This window comes from Harmonia axyridis, chromosome X (assembly GCF_914767665.1).
Source record: "Harmonia axyridis chromosome X, icHarAxyr1.1, whole genome shotgun sequence".
In the NCBI taxonomy this organism is placed as follows: Eukaryota; Metazoa; Arthropoda; class Insecta; order Coleoptera; family Coccinellidae; genus Harmonia; species Harmonia axyridis.
In genome coordinates, this window is record NC_059508.1 from 1,494,196 (window position 1) to 1,520,137 (window position 25,942).

General features: G+C 33.4%; 1 protein-coding gene across 16 annotated transcripts in view; it reads right to left on the reverse strand.

The window, feature by feature from the left end:
• The window catches only part of LOC123685607 (calcium-dependent secretion activator-like), a 103,051-nt gene that overhangs the window by 52,097 nt on the left and 25,012 nt on the right, over positions 1-25,942 (reverse strand). Inside the window, exon 1 of one of the 16 annotated variants that reach the window (XM_045625333.1) lies at positions 13,127-13,512. The exons of the other annotated variants lie outside the window; for them this stretch is intronic. The gene's annotated coding sequence lies outside the window, so the exon portion shown is untranslated. Of the gene's footprint in view, positions 1-13,126; positions 13,513-25,942 lie in introns of those variants that run through there. 16 annotated transcript variants of the gene reach the window in all.

Sequence of the window (25,942 nt, forward strand, 5' to 3'; positions counted from 1 at the left end):
ATGGTATCTGACAAATTGAGGACGAGTTTATCAGTTCCAAAAATTTCAGTTCATCTCCCACAGTGTTTTCTTGGTTGTGTTTTGCTGAAATCCACAACGTAAATATTCCATAAATTCAACACAAAAAAATTTTATCGTATTGATAAAGTACGATAAAATCATAACTTTATCGACGTTCTGGAAATTGCATATATTACTTGATTGATACCCACTAAAAGTTATATCTTATCATCTAGTCCAAAGGAGAACATATGCTGGACGAATTCTCAATAATAGAAAGTGTTGAATTAAGCGAATCCCAGAAGAAATTCCTGAACTCTCTATTGAGGAGGCACAGTGACCTACTATGTGTTGCATTGAAGGGTGAAGTCAAATCTTTGAAGGAGGAAGTTCAAGTTCAACGAGATAAGGTGAAATCTCTAGAGAAGGAGTACCAATTGCAGAGGTATCGAGTAAACCAACTTGATAGACGATCCAGATAAAATAATCTACTTCTTTACGGGTCGAGCTGTGGAGTTGATGAGATTGGGGAAACCGTAACGAAAACTCTAGAAGAGAAATTACAGATACAAATACCTCAATACGCTGTCAGTGACATTCACCTGCTGGGAAAAGATCAAAGGAGCCCTATTTTGTTGGAATTGAAAAGTAGGATAGTGGAACAGAGTATAGTGTAACAAGGTCAGTAAGATGAAGGTTACAAGCATATCAATATCTCCGGACTATTCGTTGGAGGAAAGGGAGCAAAGAAAAAGAAATGGGTTACCCCAGGGCACTGTACGTTGGACCATACTTTTTTTTATTTACATCAATGATTTGTTTTCTTTGCCAATATCATGGAGAATTACTGCATTTGCTGATGATACAGTTATATTCTTTAGAGGACGAAATTGGTGGGAGTTGAGAAACAGTATATATGGCGTTTTGCAATATTCTATCTAGCCTTCTATATTACACATAACTTTCCATACTTCGAGGAACTATACTACTACTGTGGAATGGTTACTGAAACCAAATATATTTAAATAGTGGAGCTATATGTTCTCCCAAAGAATTCAATATTTCAGCAAGATAATACCCGACCTCATGTTACCAGAGTAAGTTTGAACTTTTTCGAAGCGACCCATGTGAATCTTCTGCCATGGCCGCCCAGATCCCCCGATCTTTCGCCCATAGAGCATGTGTGGGACATCATAGGTAGAAGGCTTGGAAATTTACCCCAGCCCCGACGAACTTTGGCGGCTCTGAGATATAAAGTACAGGTAGCTTGGGATAGTAATCCCTCAAGAAGAAATAGACCATCTTATTGCATCGCGTTGGGGAATGTATAAATAATCGAGGTGGACAAAAACAATATTAACAAATTCATTAAAAAAATTGTAAACCCTTCGTTTTTTTCTCCATATTTCAAACATTTACTCCTTGCTATACTTTCTGTTTCACCAAAAAAAAAATTTAATTCAAACAGCTCCTTCTGGGTGTTGCAGCTTCTTTGTCAGTTATAGTATATTTGAGTCTTAAAAACCATAGTTATAGAGGATAAATTAAAATGGGAGGTTACAGTTTGTTTCAGTATCTGTTATCCGTTATACAGTTTGATCAACTTTGTGGATATTGTGTGAACCTTGAATTTTGATATTGTTGTTTATCAACATTTAAGATTTTTGATAAATAAAGCTATTATTATTATAATAATTCTAGACTGTTTTTCAATGAAAATTATTGTTAGATACGTGGTGAGTCAAACATTATTCAAAATTAAATTAGTTCAGTTTATAATTCACCCTGTAATTAGAAAAGCGGACTGTGGAAATTTCCAATTTTTTGTCATTACTCTTAGTTATAATGTGAAATAGTATTGGCTTTGCTAGTTTTTGGGATACACAGGGTAATATACTAAGAGGAGCGACCGTTATTACAAAAGTTGCCAAAAATTTGGATACAATGAAAATTTCATAGGTACTGAGTAACGTTAAGAGACCCGTTGGTGTTTACTTATTCTTATTTTCTCATTGGGAGTCCCAAATTCGATCCTCACTGAGAGCATCTCAAGAACTATAAGGCAAAAAAATCTTCAAAGACCCCCGATCTCTTTTTTTTCGAAATGAAGAGATATCAGAAAGCAGATCATAAATATCCTGATTCATTTCGGTAGAATCTTATATATTATTTCAGGGTTTATCAGATCGAAAGAACTCTATTTTTCATGCAGACTGATTCGTAGCATTAACTCGTACATTTCTAACGAAACAAAAGGGGGATTATTGTAAAATGGAAAGCCACTGGTCCCTGCAGCCTTGCTAAGTGCCCCAAAGCTGATAAAAGATTATGGAATTATTTTATGGTGCCGAAATGGCTTCCGAGAATTCGAGCACTGCCTAGACCAAAATTTTCACAAATATTTTTTTCCATGAACAGGATGGGCAGAATTCGTCTAGTGAAGGTTTTGTCCCCCATACTTTTCAATGTTTACTTGTGCGACATCCCTGCTACCTCATCTGAGAAATTCATCCATGCCGAAGATTATATTGCTCTTGTGTTTCTTCATTCTGCTTTCAGATAAGAATTATTATGAATACTTCAAGTGAAGAATTTGATTTGAAGATTTTTTTGAGTGACGTTTATACCCTAATCCAAATAAAACATAAGTTCCTCGTTTCCATTCAAATAATCAACAAAAATATAGAAAACCGAAAGTAACTTCCAAAAATTCCGTCTTGAATCATATTTTGATTCTTCTTTGAATTTCCACGTCCACTTGGAAATTTTATGTATGAAATTGAAGTCGAGGAATAATATTCTTCAGAAATTAGCTGGTTCTTCATGGGGTGCTAGTCCCAGCATTCTTCGTACGGTAACTTTGGCCTTGGTTTTTTCTGATGGTGAATACTGTTTTGTTTGGCTCAATTGTGCTTACATTCATAAAATTGTTGCACAGCTTAACGTTTCTATGAGAATTATCAGTGGAACTATTAGATCTACACCTTTACATTAGTAGTAGCTATCATTCACATATAACAGGGCAATTAAAAGGTTCCCGGTCTACCATGGTAAAACACATTTTTTGGCAAAATTCGATTTTATTTTTTAACATAGTTGCCTTCGAGGCGATACAGCGATTATAGAGATCTTCCAACTTTTCGATACCATTTTTGTGGTACGATTTTTCTTTCGCTTCAAAACAGGCCTCAGTTTCGGCGATTACTTATTTATTCACGCTGAATTTCTGTCCAGCGAGCATTCTTTTGAGGTCTGAGAATAGAAAAAAGTCGCTGGGGGCCGGATCTGGCGAATACGGGTGATGCAGAAGCAATTCGAAGCTCAATTCATGCAATTTTCCCATTCTCTTTATTGATTTGTGACAGGGGGCCTGTCTTGATGAAACGGCACCTTCTTTCTTCAAATGGGGCCGTTTTTTAACGATTTCATCCTTTAAACGATCCAATAACGCTATATAATAATCACTGTTGATGGTCTAGCCATTTTGGAGGTAATCAATGAATATTATACCTTGTGCATCCCAGAATACTGATGTCATAACCTTGCCAGCTGACTGTTGTGTTTTTCCTCCGAATATTCGTGAATGATATGTACACGTTCAGATGATATCTTCACAATGTCTGCTATCTCGATCAACTTCACTTTACGGTCGTTCAAAATTATTTTGTGAACTTTTTTGATTTTTTCGTCGATGACAGCCTTTTTTGGGCGTCCACTGCGTTCGCCGTCTCCGGTGCTCATTTCACCACGTTAAACCTTAGCATACCAATCAATGATGGTTGATTTTCCTGGTGCAGACCACGGAAACTCTTCATCAAGCCAAGATTTCGTTTCAACTGTATTTTTTCCAGTCAAGAAGCAATATTTTATCAGCACACGAAATCCTTTTTTTCTATCTTTTTTCAAATAACAAAAGTAGCTACACTCACAATCTCACAAACTGATGGTCGGATTGCTGTCAAATTTTGAAACGTATCGTTTGAAGGTTGGTACTAACTAAAAATTATATGGAATTAATACTAGCACCGCCATCTGTGCATCAGACCGGATACTTTTCAATTGGCCTAATACTCGCCCCATATTCGTGAATAGGTTGCCGTCAAGAAATCTTGGGATAATGTTCATTTCTATCCGAACTTACTTCCAATTGTATCTCACCTCCCAGATACTTGAACTGTCAGATTAAAGTCGAGCAAACCGTTGTGGATTAATCCTTTCCTTTAATCTGATGAAAGTGACAAGGAAATTTGGATTTCGGAATAGAGTTCTTGTAATGTCTTCAACAAAGATCTAATCGTTTATTCTCAAGAGAAAGTTCCCGGTTTCAATCTTAAGAAGAAAATTTTGTGTATTCAAATCGACGAATGTCATTCTATTGAAAGCCCACTATGTGAGTGTCGTGTAGAATAAACCATTGACCCCTTGGTGAATACTTGTCCAATTTACAAATTCATGCTGGTTTCCAAGCGATCCATTCAGTTGGAAATATTCACATGTATTACTCCTTTCTGGTTCTTTTTGATTTCAGATTCAATTACATTACATATGTCGTCAACTTACGGTGAATAGGAAGGATGGAAAAGATTTTGTTCGGATGAAGAGGAAGCCCTTCAATATAAATATGTCAGGCTATTCTGTAAACAAATACACAAACCAATCGCCACTCCTATATGAGGAGACTGATGCGCTTTTGCTGAGGTTCTCATCTGTACTCTTGTATCACCTAATAAGTACTGAAAAAAATTTAGAATTTTTCGAATATCTCCAACAGAAACCAAGATAAAGCGAAATGTTTAGAACGGTCATTTCTCAAAAACTCGAGAAATCAAGAAATTCATGATCTGGTTTCTGATATCTTATTATTTCGAAAGAAGACTTAAGAGGTGCTTGAAGATTTTTTTCAGAGTTTCATAATTTTCAAGATACTTTCGATGAGTATCGACAAACCTGGTTTGTCTGTCTTCACCGTCCACTTCCTCGTCTACTATATTCTTGACATTCTCTAGTCCAATATGCAAATTTTCGGCCCGAAATTATGATTAATTTTCCATAATAGGCCTTCCCGGTGAATCACCCTGTATTTGTATTAATGCTTTGTTAAAGAAAGAAAAGAGATTCTATAAATTTTGTATTCAGAATGTTGTTTCAATAGGGCAACAGACTAGGTTACTCCTCATTCTCAAATGCATACAGCTTGGGTACAAATTTCAGTTGATGAGTTTTCCAACTATTTGGCTCTGAACAAAATTCTAAACAATACAAAATTATCGCATCGATTATTCTCCCCCTCTAAACAAAACATTTTGCCCAGCCTGTATATTATCAACAGGTCGTCTACCCTTGCGGATCTGAAAAGCTCAACAGCTAGGGTTTATCGGATAATCAGCAGAGGGAGTGTTGAAACAGTGTTGCTATGGAGGACCCTTTCCCTAGGGATCATAGACGTCGGCGCAGTTGAGTAATATTGCGATGCACAAGAATTGTCGCGTGACGATGTGATTAATCAACTTGCTGTATATATTTCGAATATCGTATGATCCCCCTTCGTAAATTTGTGCAAATCCATCGAATATTCCTGTCCCTACAACGAGGCGTTTTAACAATGTTACACTTTCTTCGTATTGTCTGACATTAAACAGGGAGAGTTGAAAATGTGTACCGAGTATTCTGGGAGTGATAGTACATTGAAAAATAAGTATAGTTTGATGAACTTAAAAATGCATATTAAGAGAGATATATCCTTCCAAAGTTGATAAAATTGAAAAAAAATTCTCGGCACAACTTCTAAACGGTGAATGCCACCAGATTGAAATCAATAATGTTTGTTGTTAAAATACATTTCTGATATTGTTATAAATAGGGTTTTAGAGGGTGAATCATGATATGTTTGCGACAACTTTTTCCGAATAGAAGCATTCGATGGTGCAAAGAAAATTACATGAGAATGGCACTTTTATCCAAATACAAACATTGAATTGATATTCGAGTTTTTGTAATCACATGATATCAGCAGATTCATTCATCGCGAGATTCATTGATAACGATATTTCAGCAGGCCGTGTTTTTAATTTTGTCGATGATATAACCTTCCTGTGCTGTTGATAAACAATGAGTACTTAACAATAAGTTTGACTCAACATGGTTTGGATGAAAATTAATGTTAGAAATTTCATCAACTTTGGAAGGATATATCTCCCTTAATATGCATTTTGGGGAATAAATTTATTCATCATACTTCACTTATTTTTCAATGAGCTATCACCCCAGAAAGCTCGGTACACATTTTTGAGTCATCCTGTATAGAGCCTAGTGAAAAAATCTCTTTTTCTCAAAGTTGAATTGAATTCAAGCAGAAAGTAATGAATTTATAATCAAAACTCCACACTATTCCTATTCAAAGTATGATGTTTCGAAGCACAGTAATTGATCTAAAGACATGTATATCAGTATTAGATCCAAACAGGACAATAATCATCTTCAAAAAACCGTCCGAAATTGATAAGTATATTTAAATAACTATAGTCTGCTCGCAAATAATAAATATAAATAGATTGCGTAAGGGTTAAATTATAAAGAGTAAAGGGTTAGAATATGAAGACTTTTTGTTTGAACCCTATTATCATGTACCTATATTCATCATTTTACAATTTGAAATATTTTTAAAAATGAATGCTGTAATTTCATACAATGAAAATCGACACCGTTACGAAAATTGCGTCCTTCTTATCTTACATCTGCAATTTCTTCGACCGTTTCTCTAAATTATCGATGAAATTCGAAACAAATCAGTCTATTCTCCACCCATTATTTTTCCCATGTAGAAGCTGCATAGCTCTATCGGGTGGTTCAAAAGTCTGGAAATGGTGAATTTATTTAGCGCACAGGTGGAAAATCGGAATTCTGATACAAGGGGTCTTTAGTAATTTCGCCCGAGGAATCGAATGGAGTTATCAGATTTTGGACGAGATACTCATATGAGGCCCATTTTTGAAATTTTAAATGCAAACCCACCTTTTTCATTGCAGATTCGGATTCAGCGGGAAAATTTTACATCCGAATTGGTTGAAACCAAAACTTTTTCATCCTTTTCTGGGCCCTATGCAGCTTTTTTTCTACAAAAATTCATATTATGACACTGAGGTCCTTAATAATTTTTCTCGTTGAATCGATTGAGCCCATCAGATTTTGGCTGCAAAAGGGCCTTATACCAGATGAGTGGCCCAGCTGTGAAATCTGCTATAAAAAAGTTGGATTTTCATTGAAATATAAAAGCTGGACCTCTTATCTCGTATAAGGTCCTTTTGCACCCAATATCTGATGGGCTCAATCGATTCAACGAGGAAAATAACTAAGGACCTCAGTATCAGAATATGAATTTCTGCATCCTGATCTGAATGAACGCCCCCGGATTTTTAAACAAAAAAAGCTGCATAGGGCCCAAAAATGGACGATAAAATTATGATTTCAACCAATTCGGAAGTAAAATTTCTCTCTGAATCCGAATATGCAATAAAAATGATGGGTTTGCATTTGAAATTTCGAAGTTGGGACACATATCTTGTATAAGGCCTTTTTGAGTACCAAATCTGATGGGCCCATTCGATTGGCGAAATTACTAAAAACCCAAGTATCAGAATTCCGATTTTCCACCTGTGCGCGAAATAAATTCACCGTTTCCAGACTTTTGAACCACCCGGTATACACATATAATTGAAATCTGACCGATGGATTTTGAGATATCAATTTGTTGTTTGAAAAAAAACGTTCTTCTTAATCTCCAATTTGAAAAATTGTGATGGAATATTTAATTGGTTTCTCCTAAAGTCACACTACCCATAATATGAACAGTGAAAATTGGTTATGGCTCAAAACGTTCCATCCAATGAACAATGAATCTTTCCACAATTATTCAAACACTAAAATAAGAGGACTCTAGTCCCACATATTTCTGAGTATTGATATGCATTTATTATGTACCTACATAATATCGTCGAATTCCATGGTTACTATTAATTTTAATTAAGTGGTGTAGAAAGCAGGTAGATAATGAAATTGCAATTCCATAAATCCGCAATTTCAATTAATTATAACCGCGTAAGACTGAATAAAAGTTTTCGATATAGCAATCAAATTGAATTTTGTTATGAAATTCAACAAAAACCGATTAAATTCTCAAAAATATTAGAGCCAACAATTCATTCAACTTACTCATTTCTCAAAAATTTTTATGTAATGCCTCATCATCGGTCGATTTAGAAAAGAAAGCCAATACAGGGTGTCCCAAATTCGAAGCTCGAGCTCACTGAAAGCTTCTCAAGAACTATAGACTTAGAGGGCGTTTCTGAAAAATGACTGAATATTTCGCTATATCTTGGTTTCTATTTGAGATATTCGTAAAAGTCTAACATGTTTAAGGTTCATATGGTACATATAACAGATCATTGAATTTAATTACCGTTTTAAAGATATCGAGGAGAGTTGGAATTTTTTAAATGGGCCACTATATATATGACTCGATCACAATTATACAATAGATACAAAATGGATGAAATCTCGGAATAATGAAAAATATTTATATATACCTTTGAAACGGATGACATATGTGAAAACCAGGGTGCTCTTCGACAAATCTACGGCCGGAAAACTAGAATTTTTCCAATATCTCGAACAGAAACCAAGATATAGCGAAATATTCCTTCAGAATCAACATATTCATGATCTACTTTCTGATATCTTATTATTTTGAAAAAAGAGATCGAGAGGCCTTGAATATTATAGTTCTCGAGATGCTTTCAGTGAGCATCCAATTCAGGACACCCTGTACAGTACTCTCCTGATCAACCGGTAATAATAAAGCATTATAAAAAAATTTTCTAGCTTTGTGGGAACCGAGTTGAGTCAAATGAACCGATAAGCTCTTGGTCTATAAGTGTTACATTATGTGCTTACAATAGGACAAAAATGATGTTAATTAAAAGAGAAATTTACAGAAATTATTGATTATCCATTCATTCCTCACAATTGATTTTATGTGCACTTCGATGCAAGTCGAGACTAATTGTTATTATTTTTACAGAATACGGTTTTCTTCAATGGGATTTCTGAAAATGCACCATTCCATCAGAACAAACCCTTTACTCGTTCAATTTTCGCAATTCATAACAATTGTTTTATTGCTTTGTCACCATTCTTCACCATAGATCGCTTGTTCTACAGCTCATCCAAACAATTGAAAACAATGGGTTAGTTTATTCTATAGGTACTGATTAACTTAAAAAAAAAAGCGAAACGGGTCTATCGATACGCACTCTCGATGGCGGCAAGATTCCTCTGGTTCACCCATAACCTAGATTTCTGCTAATCCGTTTTTCCATCCAATACTTTCGCTTCAACATATTCTTTCAACATTTTGCGTCATTTTCGAATTTTCAACAGGAAATGGTTTCAAAGAACTTATACAGTAATTCGAGGTCCAAACTAATTTTGGTACACCCATATAAATTTTGAAAAACTTTCAATTCGATCGAACTGAAATTTAAGAATCAATTAAAAAATATCTAACGCCAACGGAGAATGGACTTGTTTGTTTCGAATTTTTTCGGTATTTTCATTGTCCACGACATGTCAAGATTCAAGGAGACACAAGAAGGACGAAATTAACATGGGTTCTCAAGTTTACGACGAGAATACGCAGAATTTGTAAAGCTCAATGAAAATATCGATTTCATCCGAAATAGACAAATTTGAAAGTTATTTAATGCCGAATTAATGCATGCACATGCACTTCCAAAGAAAAATTTGACATGAAAGTGAAAGATGATATTGTGTTGGCAGTATCACATAATTCTATGTTTTCATAGCTCGTCACTCAACAGGATAATTGAATAATTTCGAAATTACATGCATACGAATTTAAAAATGGCTCACGCTGGTTTCACATCAGTGGTAACCTAATTTTTTTCATTCATTTTGATATTTCAAATCAAGTAAAAATGAGTAATTGTCACAAATAATTCAATGTTTACAATTGTTTCACTGTGGCTTCAGGTTACATTATGAAATAAAACCTGAAGCCAAAGTGAAACAATTATTGTATACATTACAATATTTGGGAAAATTACGTTGTTTTATTGTATTCGGTTACGAATTTCCATCGATTAGGGACGTAATCCATTGAACATGATATTTCAGTTATTGAAACATTATAAAATCAATAAATCTATTCCTAACCTATACTAGGGTAATCCTATTATCATAAAGAATCATAAATGATACAACTCAAATGAACTGCAATGCGATAAAATCAAATTTTCTCACAATAACTCAAATCTGGAATATACAGTTGGCATTTTCAACAATTTTAATTTTTGGGGTTCAAAACGGAAAAAATATTCATATAGTTCAATATCATCGTTAGGCATTTTTGAATTCAAAATCTTTCGGTGAATCCATGGGACCACAAGATATGAAACTAAAATTTTTCTTCTTGGATATTTACTTTATGAAAGAAATGTGCAATGATTACCTATAGATCAACCCGTCGGAATATTATGTAGATGGGCTGATTTCATTTTATCCATAAACAATAGTCCTCAGGTGATACAAAAAGGTAATTATTCATTTTTGAATTTCAATTTTTATATTTTAACATAAACAATACAAAATTGATTATGAAAAGAAATACGAAAAATATCAAAAAAACACTCTTTTCTCAACTCAAAAACTATGACGCCAGCTATGAATTTTCAATGAAGAATATTCTGTTTGGTTGTTTGGTATCCCCGTACCAATATATCGTCTCAGTTTTATGTTTATATGTTGCCAAGTTATTGAGGAAGCGTTTATTTAATTTGACCCTTGATTGTTTGCCTTCAAAAATCGAAGATCGTGTTTTTGTACTAGGAGGTCAATATGGTCTAATAAGCAATTTTTGTACCAAAACAGTTTTCAATAAAAATAAAAGTAGTAGAGGGCTTAGGGCAAACCGAATTTTGTCTTGACCAATTAGTTTGATTATTCGATATAATAAAACTCAAACATAAGGAGGTTGCATTGAACTGGAAGAAAATTATGCACTGGATAGAACAATAATTGTCGCAATGAAAATATTTTATTTTAGGGACCACACCTAACTTGTGTCCCAAACTAAACATTAGTTTCGCTACTGCCGCACCCCTATAGCTAGAGGGATAGCTCCCCTCACCCTAATTTCCGACGAATTCACCAATTTGTGCGTGTGGTGCAACCACCGCCATATTAACTAGTACACCAGCGTGCAATCCAAATAAAATCCTGATAATAAAGGCAACTTCCATGACCACTTGGGAAAACAACCCGAATTAAACATGAAAGTTCTTCCTGTTAATTTTCTTTTCTCTTGAAGTATACCAAGTTCGGAAATAAACTTCAAGAACAAAGATTAACGAACTAAGCTGTTTATTATTTCAACAACACTGAACTCTTTTACTTGATTAATATAAGGAAATTCATCACAAACACCATTTTTTTTTGACGATGACAAATTCTTCTGATAGGTATTTTATGAAGTTAGAACTCAAGGCAACACATTTCAAATGAAATTGATGAAAATAGAATCTTAAATTTCGATTCTTTTTTGTTTATGTTTTGATGAATTATTCTCACCTTGTATTTACTATTTCAGTACGTGAAGGAACAATTCATATTGTCATGGAACATTAACAGTAATAACGAATAGGTTGTCTTCTCAGATACATCAAATATTTGATTCACCCTCACGTTACTTCGCGGAAATTCATCCAATTGAATTATTATTATATTATGAGTTATTCGAACATCCACTTCAATGATAATTAAATAAATTCCCACTATAGTAACGAGAAGGTGAATCAAATATTTGATATCATATTTGAGTGGCACATACTATTCGTTATTAGAGTTAATGTAACATGACGATATGAATTGTTCTTCTGCGGATTGAAATTTCATTTGATTTATATTAATTCTACTGATTCCAATTTTCTCTCGTATTTAATAATTCAATGAATTTTCACCAAGATACGACCAAAGGAATCAAATATTTAACATCATATTTGAGTATCACATACTATTCGTTATTAGAGTTAATGTAACATAGGAATTGTTCCTCTACGAAATGAAAATTTATTTGATTGATATTAAATACGAGTGATTCCAATTTCCACTCGACCAAATGTATCAAATATTCAATATAATATTTGAGAAACAATTTTTTAATATCAATTTCATTGAAATTTCAATTCCAATTTACTTACCGTAAATTAAATAGTGTTGTTATTTTATTCCGAATGAATTTCTCTCAAATATCGAAGACATTATTTCTGAGAATGAACATCTAAAAATAATATATTTCTCAAACAGTATACTGAATATTCAATGACTTGAAGTAGTGAACAATTATTCGATAAGGTTTCAAATATTTTTCACAGATTTTCACAAAAACATTCCTGAAATTCATTAACAAGTATGTATATATCTAAATTGATTCTGAAACGAATAATTATGAATGATGGTGATAGAAGTTTGTTCCGAAAATTTTAAAACTAAGACGAAGGATAATTTTCAAGAATTTTTTGTTTTGGGTTTTCACACATTCTGGAGCCTGTCAAACATTATTATAGAAAGAAAATCTATGTTCTAATTTATGACAAATTTTGTTCAATATATCCAAACAATTCCGATAGGAGCGGATGAATCAAATAAAAATTATTTAAAGTTTTGAACTCTATTTCTGTTTCAATATGCTTTTCTCGCCTAATATTAATTTTTAATACCAATATATGTGACATTTTTGGTGGAGAAACAATTTATATTGTCAAAGTACTTCATAATATCACGTTACATCAATACTCATAATTTTCAGTGATTGAATTTCTCTAAAGGCAAAGGCAAGTTTCGAAAATTTAAGAAAAAATTGAATGAATAAATTCCAAAAATATTTTTGTTTCAAAGTTTGATATGATGAAAAAAAAGAATCTTACTAAATTTGAAAAAAATTTCTGAATTCTGTCAATAGTTGAAAATAAAGGAATATTAAATTACTGATAATATCAAATCAAAGAAAAATATTTGTCGAATTTATTTCGTAAAAATTGCGATCTGTTCTCACCAGGAATCGTATAATATAGCACAGGATTGCACGAGCACTACGTCCACACGGTAGGTAGGACTCTCATACAAATATTCCTTCAGTACAGAACATCGTTGACGGCAATGTTATTCCGGCGCATGTTCCTTGAGGCTATTGCAATACGAAATAGTTCTTTTCGTTAAGGAAGGACTCCCCACTCCGCGAAGCCTCAATTTGTCTCCAATAACTCGGAAGATCCCTCAGGATGAAAATCATGTGAAAACCTCAAAGATAAGCTGCAAAGAGACCCCGATATATCTCTTGGTTATTACGTTTCTATTCTCCATCTGGATGCATTGGAACAAGCAATTATTGTCCACATCCAAACCATCTGGAAAATTGTCCTGCTGCCTACCTGTCACCAGTTGTTAGGAAATCAACTGAAAAATTGCAATGACGGCGGATAAAATCGAACTCATGGCAACAGTTTGACTGGGGAAGTCGCGTTAGGAATCATTTACACTTTCACAATTATACAGGGTGATTCACCGCGATGGCCTATTAGACGTTTATGAAAAACTAAACAAAATTTCGTGCTGTAAATCTGCGTTTTGGGGTTTGAAACAATGATCTTTCTCCCTAAAATATTTTCAGATCTTTACAGCATCCGGTTATACCGGATACATATTACTAATTCCTTATTATATCATTGGGTATATTTTTTTATGACAATTTTAGCAAGATGCCATACCTTGGGGAAAAAAATGAAGATTCATGAGTTAATGGGATTCTAATGAACAAACTTGTGGCAATGGGGACAAACTTTTTTCAAAATAATTCTGCAGAAAAAATGTTTCCCCAGAAAACAATTTTTTATTTTCGATTCTGCAAATACGTAGTATCAAAAGACTGTTTGCAGTTTGGACCACAAATGTACAGGGTATTTATAAGAAGCTCATGAACTCAGACAACTCAAATTCATCAAAACTCAAGATTTTTAAATTAGAACCTATATTTTTAATTGTCTCCAATAACTCTGAAGATCCCTAAAGATGAAAATCATGTGAAAACCTCAAAGATAAGCTGCAAAGAGACCCCGATATATCTCTTGCTTGTAACGTTTCTATTCTCCATCTGGATGCATTGGAACAGGCAATTATTGTCCACATCCAAACCATCTGGAAAATTTTCCTGCTGCCTACTTGTCACCAGATGTTAGGAAATCAACTGAAAAATTGCAATGACAGCGGATAAAATCGAATTGATGGCAACAGTTAGACTGGGAAAGTCGCGATAGGAATCATTTACACTTTCACAATTTTACAGGGTGATTCACCGCGATAGCCTATTAGACGTATATCAGAAACTAATCATAATTTCGTGCTGTAAATTTGCGTTTTGGGGTTTGAAACAATGATCTTTCTCCCTGAAATATTTTCAGATCTTTACAGCATCCGGTTATACCGGATACATATTACTAATTCCTTATTATATCATTGAGTATATTTTTTTATGACAATTTTAGCAATATCCCATACCTTGGGGAAAAAAATGAAGATTCATGAGTTAATGGGATTCTAATGAACAAACTTGTGGCAATTGGGAAAAACTTTCTTCAAAATAATTCTGCAGAAAAAATGTTTCCCAAAAAAACAATTTTTTATTTTCGATTCTGCAAATACGTAGTATCAAAAGACTGTTTGCAGTTTGGACCACAAATGTACAGGGTATTTATAAGAAGCTCATGAACTCAGACAACTCAAATTCATCAAAACTCAAGATTTTTAAATTAGAACCTTTATTTTTAATTGTCTCCAATAACTCTGAAGATCCCTAAAGATGAAAATCATGTGAAAACCTCAAAGATGTAAGAGACCCCGATATATCTCTTGCTTATTACGTTTCTATTCTCCATCTGGATGCATTGTAACAGGCAATTATTGTCCACATCCAAACCATCTGGAAAATTTTCCTGCTGCCTACTTGTCACCAGATGTTAGGAAATCAACTGAAAAATTGCAATGACAGCGGATAAAATCGAATTGATGGCAACAGTTAGACTGGGGAAGTCGCGATAGGAATCATTTACACTTTCACAATTTTACAGGGTGATTCACCGCGATAGCCTATTAGACGTATATGAGAAACTAATCATAATTTCGTGCTGTAAATTTCCGTATTGGGGTTTGAGACAATAATCTTTCTCCCTGAAATATTTTCAGATCTTTACAAATTACGGTTATACCGGAAACATATTACTTCTTCCTTATTTCAAATGGCACACCCAGTATATTATTACATCATTAGATAGCGTTTTTGATGACAATTTTAGCGATATGCCATACCTTGGGAAAAAAATTAAAGGTTCATGAGTTAATAGGATTCTAATGAAAAAACTTGTGGCGATGAGGACTAACGTTTTTAGAATATTTCCGCAGAAAAAATGTTTTACGAAAAAATATTTTCTATTTTCGATTCTGCAAATACGTAGTATTGAAAGATTCTTTGCAGTTTGGTCTACAAATGAACAGGGTATTTGTAAGAAGATCATGAACTTGGACAACTCAAATTCATGAAAACTCAAGATTTTCAAATTAGAACCGATATTTTTAATTATTTCTGTCGATTCAACGTACAAAAATTGTGGGGGTTACTTAAGCTAACCCTATACCTAAAATGAATACTTCAAGAGTTATCGAGGAAGAACTTTTAATGAGGAAAAAGGCAATTCCCAACTGTGTGGAGTAGTCTTTCACTTCAGGAAAACACACAAAGAAACTAAAATTCGATGTTTGGATATTTAAATTTTACATTTCATGAATTATAACTAATTGTTCATTGGGATTGTTGAAAAACCCATGAGCCAATACAATTTTCAAATACGAAGAATTCATTACAATTTTTGAAATGTCAAATTTAATTATCGAATTTAAGTTTCTTTCTGTGTTTTCCGGAAGTCACCGACTACTCCACACAGTTAGAAATTGCAGTTTTTCCTCATTCAATGTAAAAGTATTCATCTCAGGTATAAGGTTTGCTTAAATAATCCTCTTTCTTTTTATACGAAGAATCGACTGAAATAATAAAAAATATAGGTTGAAAATCTTGAGTTTTGATGAATTTGAGTTGTCCAAATTCATGATCTTCTGATAAACTCCCTGTACATTTTACCTCCAAAAAGCAAACAGTCTTATATTACTACGTTTTTGCAGAATCGTAAATGAAAAAGGTGTTTTCGAAAAAAAAAATTCTGCAGAAATATTCAATAAAGTGTGAGTCCCCGTCGCCACCATTTCTTTCATAAGAATCCCATTCACTCATGAACAGTTGAGTTTTTATGGCATATTGCTGAAATATTCATCAAAAAATCTATCTTATGATGCAATATTATACTGGGTGTGCCATTAGAAAAAAGGAAGTAGTAGTCTATGTCCGGTATAACCGGAAAATGTAGAGATCTGAAATTTTAGAGAGAAATATCATTGTCTCAAACCCCAACATGCAAATTTTCAGCACAAAATTGTGATCAGTTTTCCATAATCTCCTAATAAGCCATCTCAGTGAATCACCCTGTATGACTTTACACGGTGGCACACATAAAACGATCCAATGGATAATTATGAGTTTTTCTAAAAAACATCGTATATAAGGTTCGTTTGTTTGATTGAAAATTCATAAATTTACGGATCGTTCTCTCAAGCTGGGTGGCAACCCCCAAAAAAATTTGTTGGGACACCATGTATGAATACCACGACGCAATACAAGTAAAAATGAAACATCACCCAGTTTTGCTGGTATGTAGTTGTTCAATCATTTGTCGAAATCGTTAGATGACAAAACATTCAATAGGAGGAGCAGGTTAATTTTAATTGACCAATATTTTTATAGCACTGAGGAATTTTTCTGACTCATTGAGTTAGTTGTTCTTCAATTAGATATTTGTTTTTTACATTATTTGTTTTTTTTTTCTTTTATTAATATTATTTGAATTATATGCTTCTTGTTTTGATTGTATTTATTCATATGTTGATATGGCCTCTACATTATATTATGCCTAAGGGAATAATGGAAATTGATTGATTGATAAATTTGTCTCCAATAATACCTAATGCTAATGCAAATCGTGTGATAACCCCAAACATAAGCTGTAAAGTTATCGGATATGTCTAGCTTAGTATGTTTCGATTTGCCACGCGAATGCATTGGAATAAGCAAAAGTCCACACTCAAACCATCTGAAACAATTTCAATTCCCTTTACGAATGATTAAAAAATCTATTTAGCTCTCCTTTTGTTGTAAAAACATCTCTTCGAAAATTGCAGCGACAGAGAATGAAATCGAAGTGGCAGCAACAGTTACAACAGGGAAATAAAAATAAATATTGTTTACACGCTCACAATTTTATGAAATTTCAGGGTGACACGTGAAACTGTCCAGCCGGATATGTACGTTTGAGTTTTTCCGCAAAAGGCTGTGACAGGTCAATTTGGATTTCGAGCGAAGATTTCTCCTAAACGGGGTGGAGACTCCCCAAGAATATTGAATAGCAATAGGGGTCGAGTATTTTTGAAGGTGTTTCAATTCTCTTGTTCAAATGAAATGTTTAAAGAAAATTCCTATATAGCTCTCCTTTCAGTATAAATATACCTTTACCACGATTCGAAATAGTCTTTTTCTATTATTCGTTAAATTTACTTTGTTTAACGGAACCGTGAATTCTACAAATAAGAACACACTTTCTCCTTTGTATGAAAACTTGAGCCAGCAGAAATAAATCAGTAGTGGTAGATTTCTTATAAATACCGAAATTTATTGAATTGATTCATTCTAAGTTGTACTGTAATCTATATTCTAATAATGTTATATAGGGTGTTTCCTAAACATGCGGCAAAAATTCAGGGGGTTGTTCCTTGGACTATTCTAAGAATATTTTGTCCTTTGATGATTTTTGAAAAACCTCTTTGTTTCGAAGATACAGGGCGAACAACATTTTTCATATTTTTAAAATTAATAATAGTTTAAATAAAAATGCGTACCGCACTGTGTTTACTAAGTAGGTACAATTTATTTTTAAATTTGTTTAACAACATTCCAATTACTAAAAACGGCCAGTTTTTTTACTAAAAATTGCTAATACATCACAAAACGAATTCAAATGAAAACCGTGTTTAATCTGTATTCCTTTACCATCTGCACTTATCAATTTTTAGTCAAAAAACTGGCCGTTTTTAGTAATTGGAATGTTGTTAAACAAATTTAAAAATAAATTGTACCTACTTAGTAAACACAGTGCGGTACGCATTTTTATTTAAACTATTATTAATTTTAAAAATATGAAAAATGTTGTTCGCCCTGTATCTTCGAAACAAAGAGGTTTTTCAAAAATCATCCAAGGACAAAACATGCTTAAAATAGTCCAAGGAACAAACCCCTGAATTTTTGCCGCATGTTTAGGAAACACCCTGTATAGTAAGAATTTTCCCATGCTTCTAATAGTCATACGATGAATAAATGAATGATTCAATTAATCAACATGAGCTATATAACATTAACTGTTGCTCAGAAATAGTGCAGAAATTCATTTGGTTTCCAAGGAAATGAGATTCGTATTTTGATCTGCACGATAAAGAGTAACCAATGAAACCTTTAGAATAAAATCTGAAGACGGAAATTTTGAGGTTTTTCACCTCGAAAGAGAAGGAGTTATACCAATACAATTATTAATTCCCCTTTGCAGTTGTAGATATTCTATTTAGGATATGTGAATGGGAAGTCGATTTCAGAACAGCAGGAGGTCACATGAAAATAGGGAATACGATTCCAACTTGAGTTGATAATGTTTGAAATAGATTATAACTTACTGAATTATTGAATTCACTATTAGGAGAAATTCAAGAATATAGCTCTTCTCATTTCAAATTTGATCACATCATGTTAGTATTCCCTCACTTGATATATGTTATTAATACTGCAACACCTGGTTTCGTGAACATTTTGACTGTTTCTCTGTTAGAAGAAATTCAAAAATATTCTTATTTCGAATTTGGTCACAACATGTTAGTCTTCCATCATTTGATATGTTATAACAATTTTACAACACCTGGTTTCGTAAACATTTCTACTGAATTTCACTTCAACACTTGTTATGGAATGAATATCATGAAACTATTTCGATAAAAGAAAGAAAAAGAACCATATGTGATCCGAATTGATTTCAGGTTTCAAAACGTCATATCCATTTTTGAATTACATGATTCAGTATTTAGCGTTGAAACAAGTTCCTTCAAGTTTTTCAAGTTAGCAAATCTAATCCATTTTCCTCGAACATGGTTTCTGACGATCGGCTTGAACTATATCCAGTATAATCTTGGGGATTTTTCAGGTATTCTGCAATTCTTTTCGTTATGCCGCTCAAGATATGATAGCCTTCAAGTTGGGTTATGCATTTTCCAATACGAAACGCAACAAACAATAATATATAATTCTATACTCTCTGAATTAACAATCTTTCTCTGCGACGGTAACAGGCCTTGATCTGTGATTTTTTTCTCTCATGAAGATTATATTAACGGAAACCTAGTCTTCTACTTCATCGATGTTTGAACAAAAAAAAAATCATCTCGTCTGCATGTACCAAAACTTAAAATTATCTTTGAAAGCAACTTGTCATCTGGAGCTTCAATGATGAATTTTATACTTGTTCTGCAGTTGAAACTTTTTTTTTTTGGTACGTAACCAACCAAAAGTCGCATTAAAAACGCAATGGTTTTCAGAAAATCAAGTAGGTTTATATTCTCTTTCGTCGCTAGACAACTTTCGCGCCTATCGCAAAACTGTTGATACTCACATTCATATCGCAACTCGGACTTTTTCGAATACAATTCGGCACTTAATTTTACCTATGGAGTCAAAGTTTCTTCAGTTATATTTTTTGAATTGCAATTCTGGAAACACATCTTGAAATCAATCAAATTTGACGTTTATAATTTTATTTCTATTCGGCTATTGGGCTATCGAACGTTACCATGGTTTCTCTTCGATGGCATACCTCTGAGCAATCTCTTGCTCAGAAATAATTGAATTAGTCAACCTCAGCTGTATAACATTAACTGTTGCTCGATAACAGTGCAGAAATTCATTTGGTTTCCAAGACATTAGATTCGTATTTTGATCCGCACGATAAACAGTAACCATTGAAACCCTGAGAATAAAGTCTGAAGACGGAAAATTTGAGGTTTTTCACCTCGAAAGAAAAAGAGTTATATCAATACAATCAATAAATAGGGGATAGAATTCCATCGTGAGTTGATAATATTTGAATTAGATTATAACTTAATGAATTATTGAATTCTCCATTAGAAGAAATACAAATATATTCTCAATTCGAATTTGATCAAAACATGTCAGTATTCCGTCACTTGATATGTAATAATAATACTGCAACACCTAGTTTGGTGAACATTTTAACTGAATTTCACTCCATCACTTGATATGGAATGAATATTATGAAGGTATTTTGATAATAGAGAGAATAAAATCCATCTGTCATCTGAATTGATCGCAGTTTTCAAAACGTCATATTCATTTTTGAGTTACACGATTAAATACTTAGCGTTGAAACAACTCTCAAGTGAGCAAATCTAATCCATTTTCCTCGATCAAGGTTTATGACGATCGGCTTGAACTAGGTATATCCATTATAATCTTGTGGATTTTCCAGGTATTCTGCAATTATTTTCGTTATGCCGCTCAAGATATGACAGCTTCATGTTGGGCTATGCATTTTCCACTGAGAAACGCAACAAATATTAATTTATAATTCTACTCTCTGAATTCAAAATCTTTCTCTGCGACGGTAACAGTCCTTGATCTGTGGTTTGTTTCCATCACGAATATTATATTAACAGAAACCTAGTCTTCTGCATCATCGATGTTTAAACAAAAGAAATCATCTCGTCTGCATGCACCAGCAATTAAAATTATCTCTGCAAGCAACTTGTCATCAGAAGCTTCATTAATGAATTTTGATCCTTGTTTTGCAGTTAAAATTTTAGTTTTTTTTTATACGTAACCAATCGATAGTCGTATTAAAAACGCAGTACTTGTCTGAAAATCAACAACGTTTATATTCGCTTTCGTCGCTAGACAACTTTTGCGCCTGTCGCAAAACTGTTTATACTCACATTCATATCGAAACATATCATGCAATCAATTAAATTTGACGTTTATAGTTTTATTTGTATTCGGCTATCGAACACAGAACAAGAGTCCTGATTATTAGAACTTTTGAAAATTCAATGTTTCTGACAGATGATGTCAAAAACATAATTACTGAAATTTAAGTTATTATTTGCGATGAGGGTGATATAAATATTGATAAAACATCCAGTTGCAATTTAGTGATATATTTCTAGTACTCATGCCAAACGATGTCATTTTTGAGGCAACTGAAATAAGATATCGGGAATATTTTTCTGGTGCTCTAATTTACTTTTCCCTAAACGGGAAAAATGATCTTCGGAATCGGATAGTAGATATGACATTTGATATTTTCGGAGATATACCTAATGGAAACGATATTGTTAACTCGCATATTGGTCATTTTCAAGTCCATCCAGTGGGAATCATGCAGTTTACTGTATGATAATCCAATTATGGACTTTTATCCACTGACCTAGCATCACAGCCGACTGAGTGATTTCGAAGGGTTCAGAGAGTTTGAGAGCGAGTGCAGTTCAAATTCGTTATCGCCAGAACTAATTCAGTAACGGGTCAATAGGGAGTGTTTGGATTGAATTTTTTCCACTGATCCTTTTATACTTCAGGAACTTAATCTCTTGAAAACCATGACGACTGATCGATCGCTAAAACAGCGAAATGCTGTTTTGAATGATTATGCTTCATATTCGTTTGTTTGTGCATGCGCCATTTTGCAACCAATTTTTACACACGATGTTCCCAAATTGGAAGTATAAATGAAAATTACAAATTCCTCGGATCGGTTTTAGCAAAAACGTTGCATGGATTCGCAAACGCTCTGTTTTCGAGATAAGGGTGTTGAAGTTTGGTTTTAAAAAACCAAACTTCAACAACATGAGAAGAAACTCAAAAATTTTCGAGTTTCTTCTCATAGCACCTTCCCTTGACATGGATATTTCAATTTGAAGTTTTCATACTAATTTTGAATGCAAATCTACAGGGTGATATTTTTCCTGGAACAGTACCTGCTTTTTTCCCCCAGAATTTTGGTGGACTACGGGTAGTTTAGAAAAATGTAGAAAGAAAATTTGGTTACACTTTTTGGTTTCTTGTAGTTTTGTAATATTTGCTTCCAGTTCCTTAAAAAAAAATTGAAACAATTCTCTTGTAATCCTCAGAACAATCCAAATCATTATAAAGTTTTAGCTAGTGAGCTGTGATGATTAAATTAATTATAAGTTTGGTACTTATTTTCCCAATCTATAGGAAAGATTCATAAAGATTCGATAAACTGGTGTAATCATCACAAAAAAGTAGGACAACAAGAAACACTCTCGAAAACAAAGCTTTTGCAGACCCACGTTTGAAGGGATTTTTTCTAAAAATTATCCAAGGAATTTCTCAAATCAAATTCAATTTGATATATTCGAGGAGATTTATTATTTCATTATCAGTTTTATATCAACTTCACCATGTAATGAAAGTTAAAAAAGCAACAGTGTCGTCTTTGAGTTGGTTTCAGGATGAAATGCTTCACTACCTAGAAAATTTCAAATATTTTCAACTTTTGGTATAAGTTTAACAATTGTGTAACAGATAATTAGTGCAAAAAATATTTTGTTTTTGTAAAAAAGTTTTTACACTCAAGTCGGTCAGTTCTAATTGGTTGATGGATAGAAAATTGAACATTTGCGCTAAATTTTGTTTGTTTTTTGAGTTCAATAGTTTCCAAGAAACAGTACCTTAGTGGGTTATCGCTGAATTTTGTTTTTCTACATAGCTATGAAAAGTAACGTATTCTTCATAGATTACCGAATTTCAAAACTATGTATTGCTCATACTGATACTGTGAGCAATATAATTCCTCACGGCACTTTTTCCACACCTCGCTTGATAGACCAATGAAATTAGGCTTTTGAAAAGTCGTTTCTATAGAAACGTAGCAAATGCATAGAGACTGTCAACGAAGGCCATTTTGAATTGAATCAGGTACATAACTTGTACTATTTAAATTTATTCAGGAAGAGTATGGTGTGCAACATACACAGAAAGTCATTTTCGACACTCGTGAGAAAAGTTGAACTTTCCCCACTTGTTGCACAATTTACCATTATCTATTGCACCAAAATTTGAAATTACGTGAACAATCGCTGAAAAGCTCCACACTCCACACGAGTAGGTTTTTCAATAATTTCATTTTTTTCGCTAATGATTTGTAACTATACTTTTGAAGGAGACTCATACCTATTAATCATTCTCTTCCACATCAAGTTAACCCGTAGAAGAAATGTGAAAAATACATAAGGTCTATAATTAATTCCTAATGAGCATTCGTTAAATTCGAAGAAATTCATTAGTTCTCATGTTCTCCCTTCGTTCTGACGTAACTAGTATTTTTCCGAATAGATTAAAGTTGAGGAACTGCAGTTACCAAGCCAGCTCATTTTTTCCATATCAAATTGCGTGCTGAAAAGCTATCAGAACAGAAAATTCAAATAATATACATATATTGATTTGTGTGGGTTCAACATAGCGCATGGAGGTTTATTGTTCTGAATAAAATATGCAGGTGTTTATATTTTGTACAGGCTCTAGTCAACTAATCGATTGTACTCAATCCATATATCATTCATTGAAATAGAGAGCAGAATAAACGTGAATGCATTTCAAAACCAACAACAACATACAAGGTTATTCGTGTCCATCAACGCATATTGCATATTCATGTCTCAAATGCATATGATGGATTTAAATCGGGTAATCAAGGAGGACAAGCCATCGGCGATGTTATTCCTTCAATAGCTTTTTTTCCCGAATAATGTTGAAACATTATATTCGACACCCCTCATTTTATCATGTCATCAATAAACATTGACGTATGCCGCAATTGTGTGAAAGTTATTACGTATCCAGAAATAGAACACATTCGAATGCATTCAAGGTCTTTCCAAAAATAGCATGGGCATTAATAGTACAACCCACATATTACCGAATATCGATTTCCACGTTTTTGTTTACTTTTGCCTATGGCAGAGTCGAATACCTGGAAGCAATTACTTTCAACACAATACTGCATATGAATGGACATATCATCGATAGTATATTTTCATAGGGAAGGAAGTATGTTAGTAGGAAAAATCGTTGACAGCATATTTTGATAGGGAAGGAAGTATGCCAGTTTTCAACTTCTTCGTCCCATATCAAAATGCATTTTCATCGACTTGATTGTTTATACAGGGTGTCTATAAATTAATGCAAAGGATTAAGGACATGATTCCTCGATGAAAATCAGCAGGGGTAGTTCATATTATTTTTTTTTAAATAGATGCCCCTTTCAAGATAGGGTCTCTAAATGCCTTTGAGTCAAAAAATTCACATAACATGAAGCACTAAGTACAAGTTGCTCATAAAAATTTTTTCAAAACCTAAACCCTATTATTAGTGGTTGAAAAAAGCAACAAAATCTTGAATTTTGATTTATTCCAGAAAAAGTATCGAGTTCTGTATCAAAATTTTGCTGAACACTTTTTTCCCCAGAATAGAATGGAAAACCATAAAAGAATTTTGTTTTTCGAAAATGTGTGCCACGAATGCAATTGAAGGAAAATCATAAGGGGTTCTATTTTCAACCCCTAATAATAAAGTTACGAAATCTAAAAAAAATGTGTGAGCAATACCTATTTTGGGCCTCATATTATGTAGAGTTTTATGACTCAGTGTTTTTTAGTATTCGTAGAAAAAATTGAATCGCCCACATCACATTGGAAATGTGGATATTTCCAATATGACAAGAAAGTTACCGCTGGGAAATCAATATAAAAAGAGATTTCAATAGGGAAAATGTCATGTACACTCAAAACTGAACGTTTTGTTGGATAAGTATGACTTACGTAAACTTCCGGTAAATGGAAATATTTTTATTCCGAAAAACATCATATCAATTGACGTCAATAACTGTTGTATCGCATAAGAGAATGGCCTAAATAAATCAACGAGGGTGAATACAGAGTGTCTCATTTGAAAGTGTCCACCCTCAATAGCTCAATAACGAATCAGAATTTGTGAAAACACTGAGAAAGGTCGATTTTTTATTACAAGGGGACATTATCTGAGATACAAAGCTTATTTTTACTAGCAACCCCCTGGAGAGGGTTGCAACCCCATCAGGAATTTGAATAGGGAAAGTTGGTAGTTTTGTAGCAAAAATGTATGCATGGATTCAAAATTTGTATGAAACTGCAGTTTGTGTTCTAATAAAGTGAATATTCTCAAAGATACAGAGTATTTTTTATGGAATTTTGGTACCGATAAAACTAAATGAAGAATGTTCTAATTGATCCTATAATTTCTATAGAAAAAAATATATTTTAAATAAACAGTATTAGTAAAAATTTACCGCAAATGCTTAGATTTCATTAGATTTCATGCAGCGATACAATCGTTCTTCAAAATTATTTCGTACATGCTGTAGCATTTCAGGACTAATGTTACGACATTCTGACACAATTCGTGCTCATCTAAATCTGCAACTCTGGTTTTATAAATTTGTGATTTCAAGTGACCTCATAGAAAAAAATCAAGCAGTGTCAGATCCGGCAATCGCGCAGGCCACTCCACTGGGCCCCTTCGGCCTAACCAACGTCCAGAGAACCTACC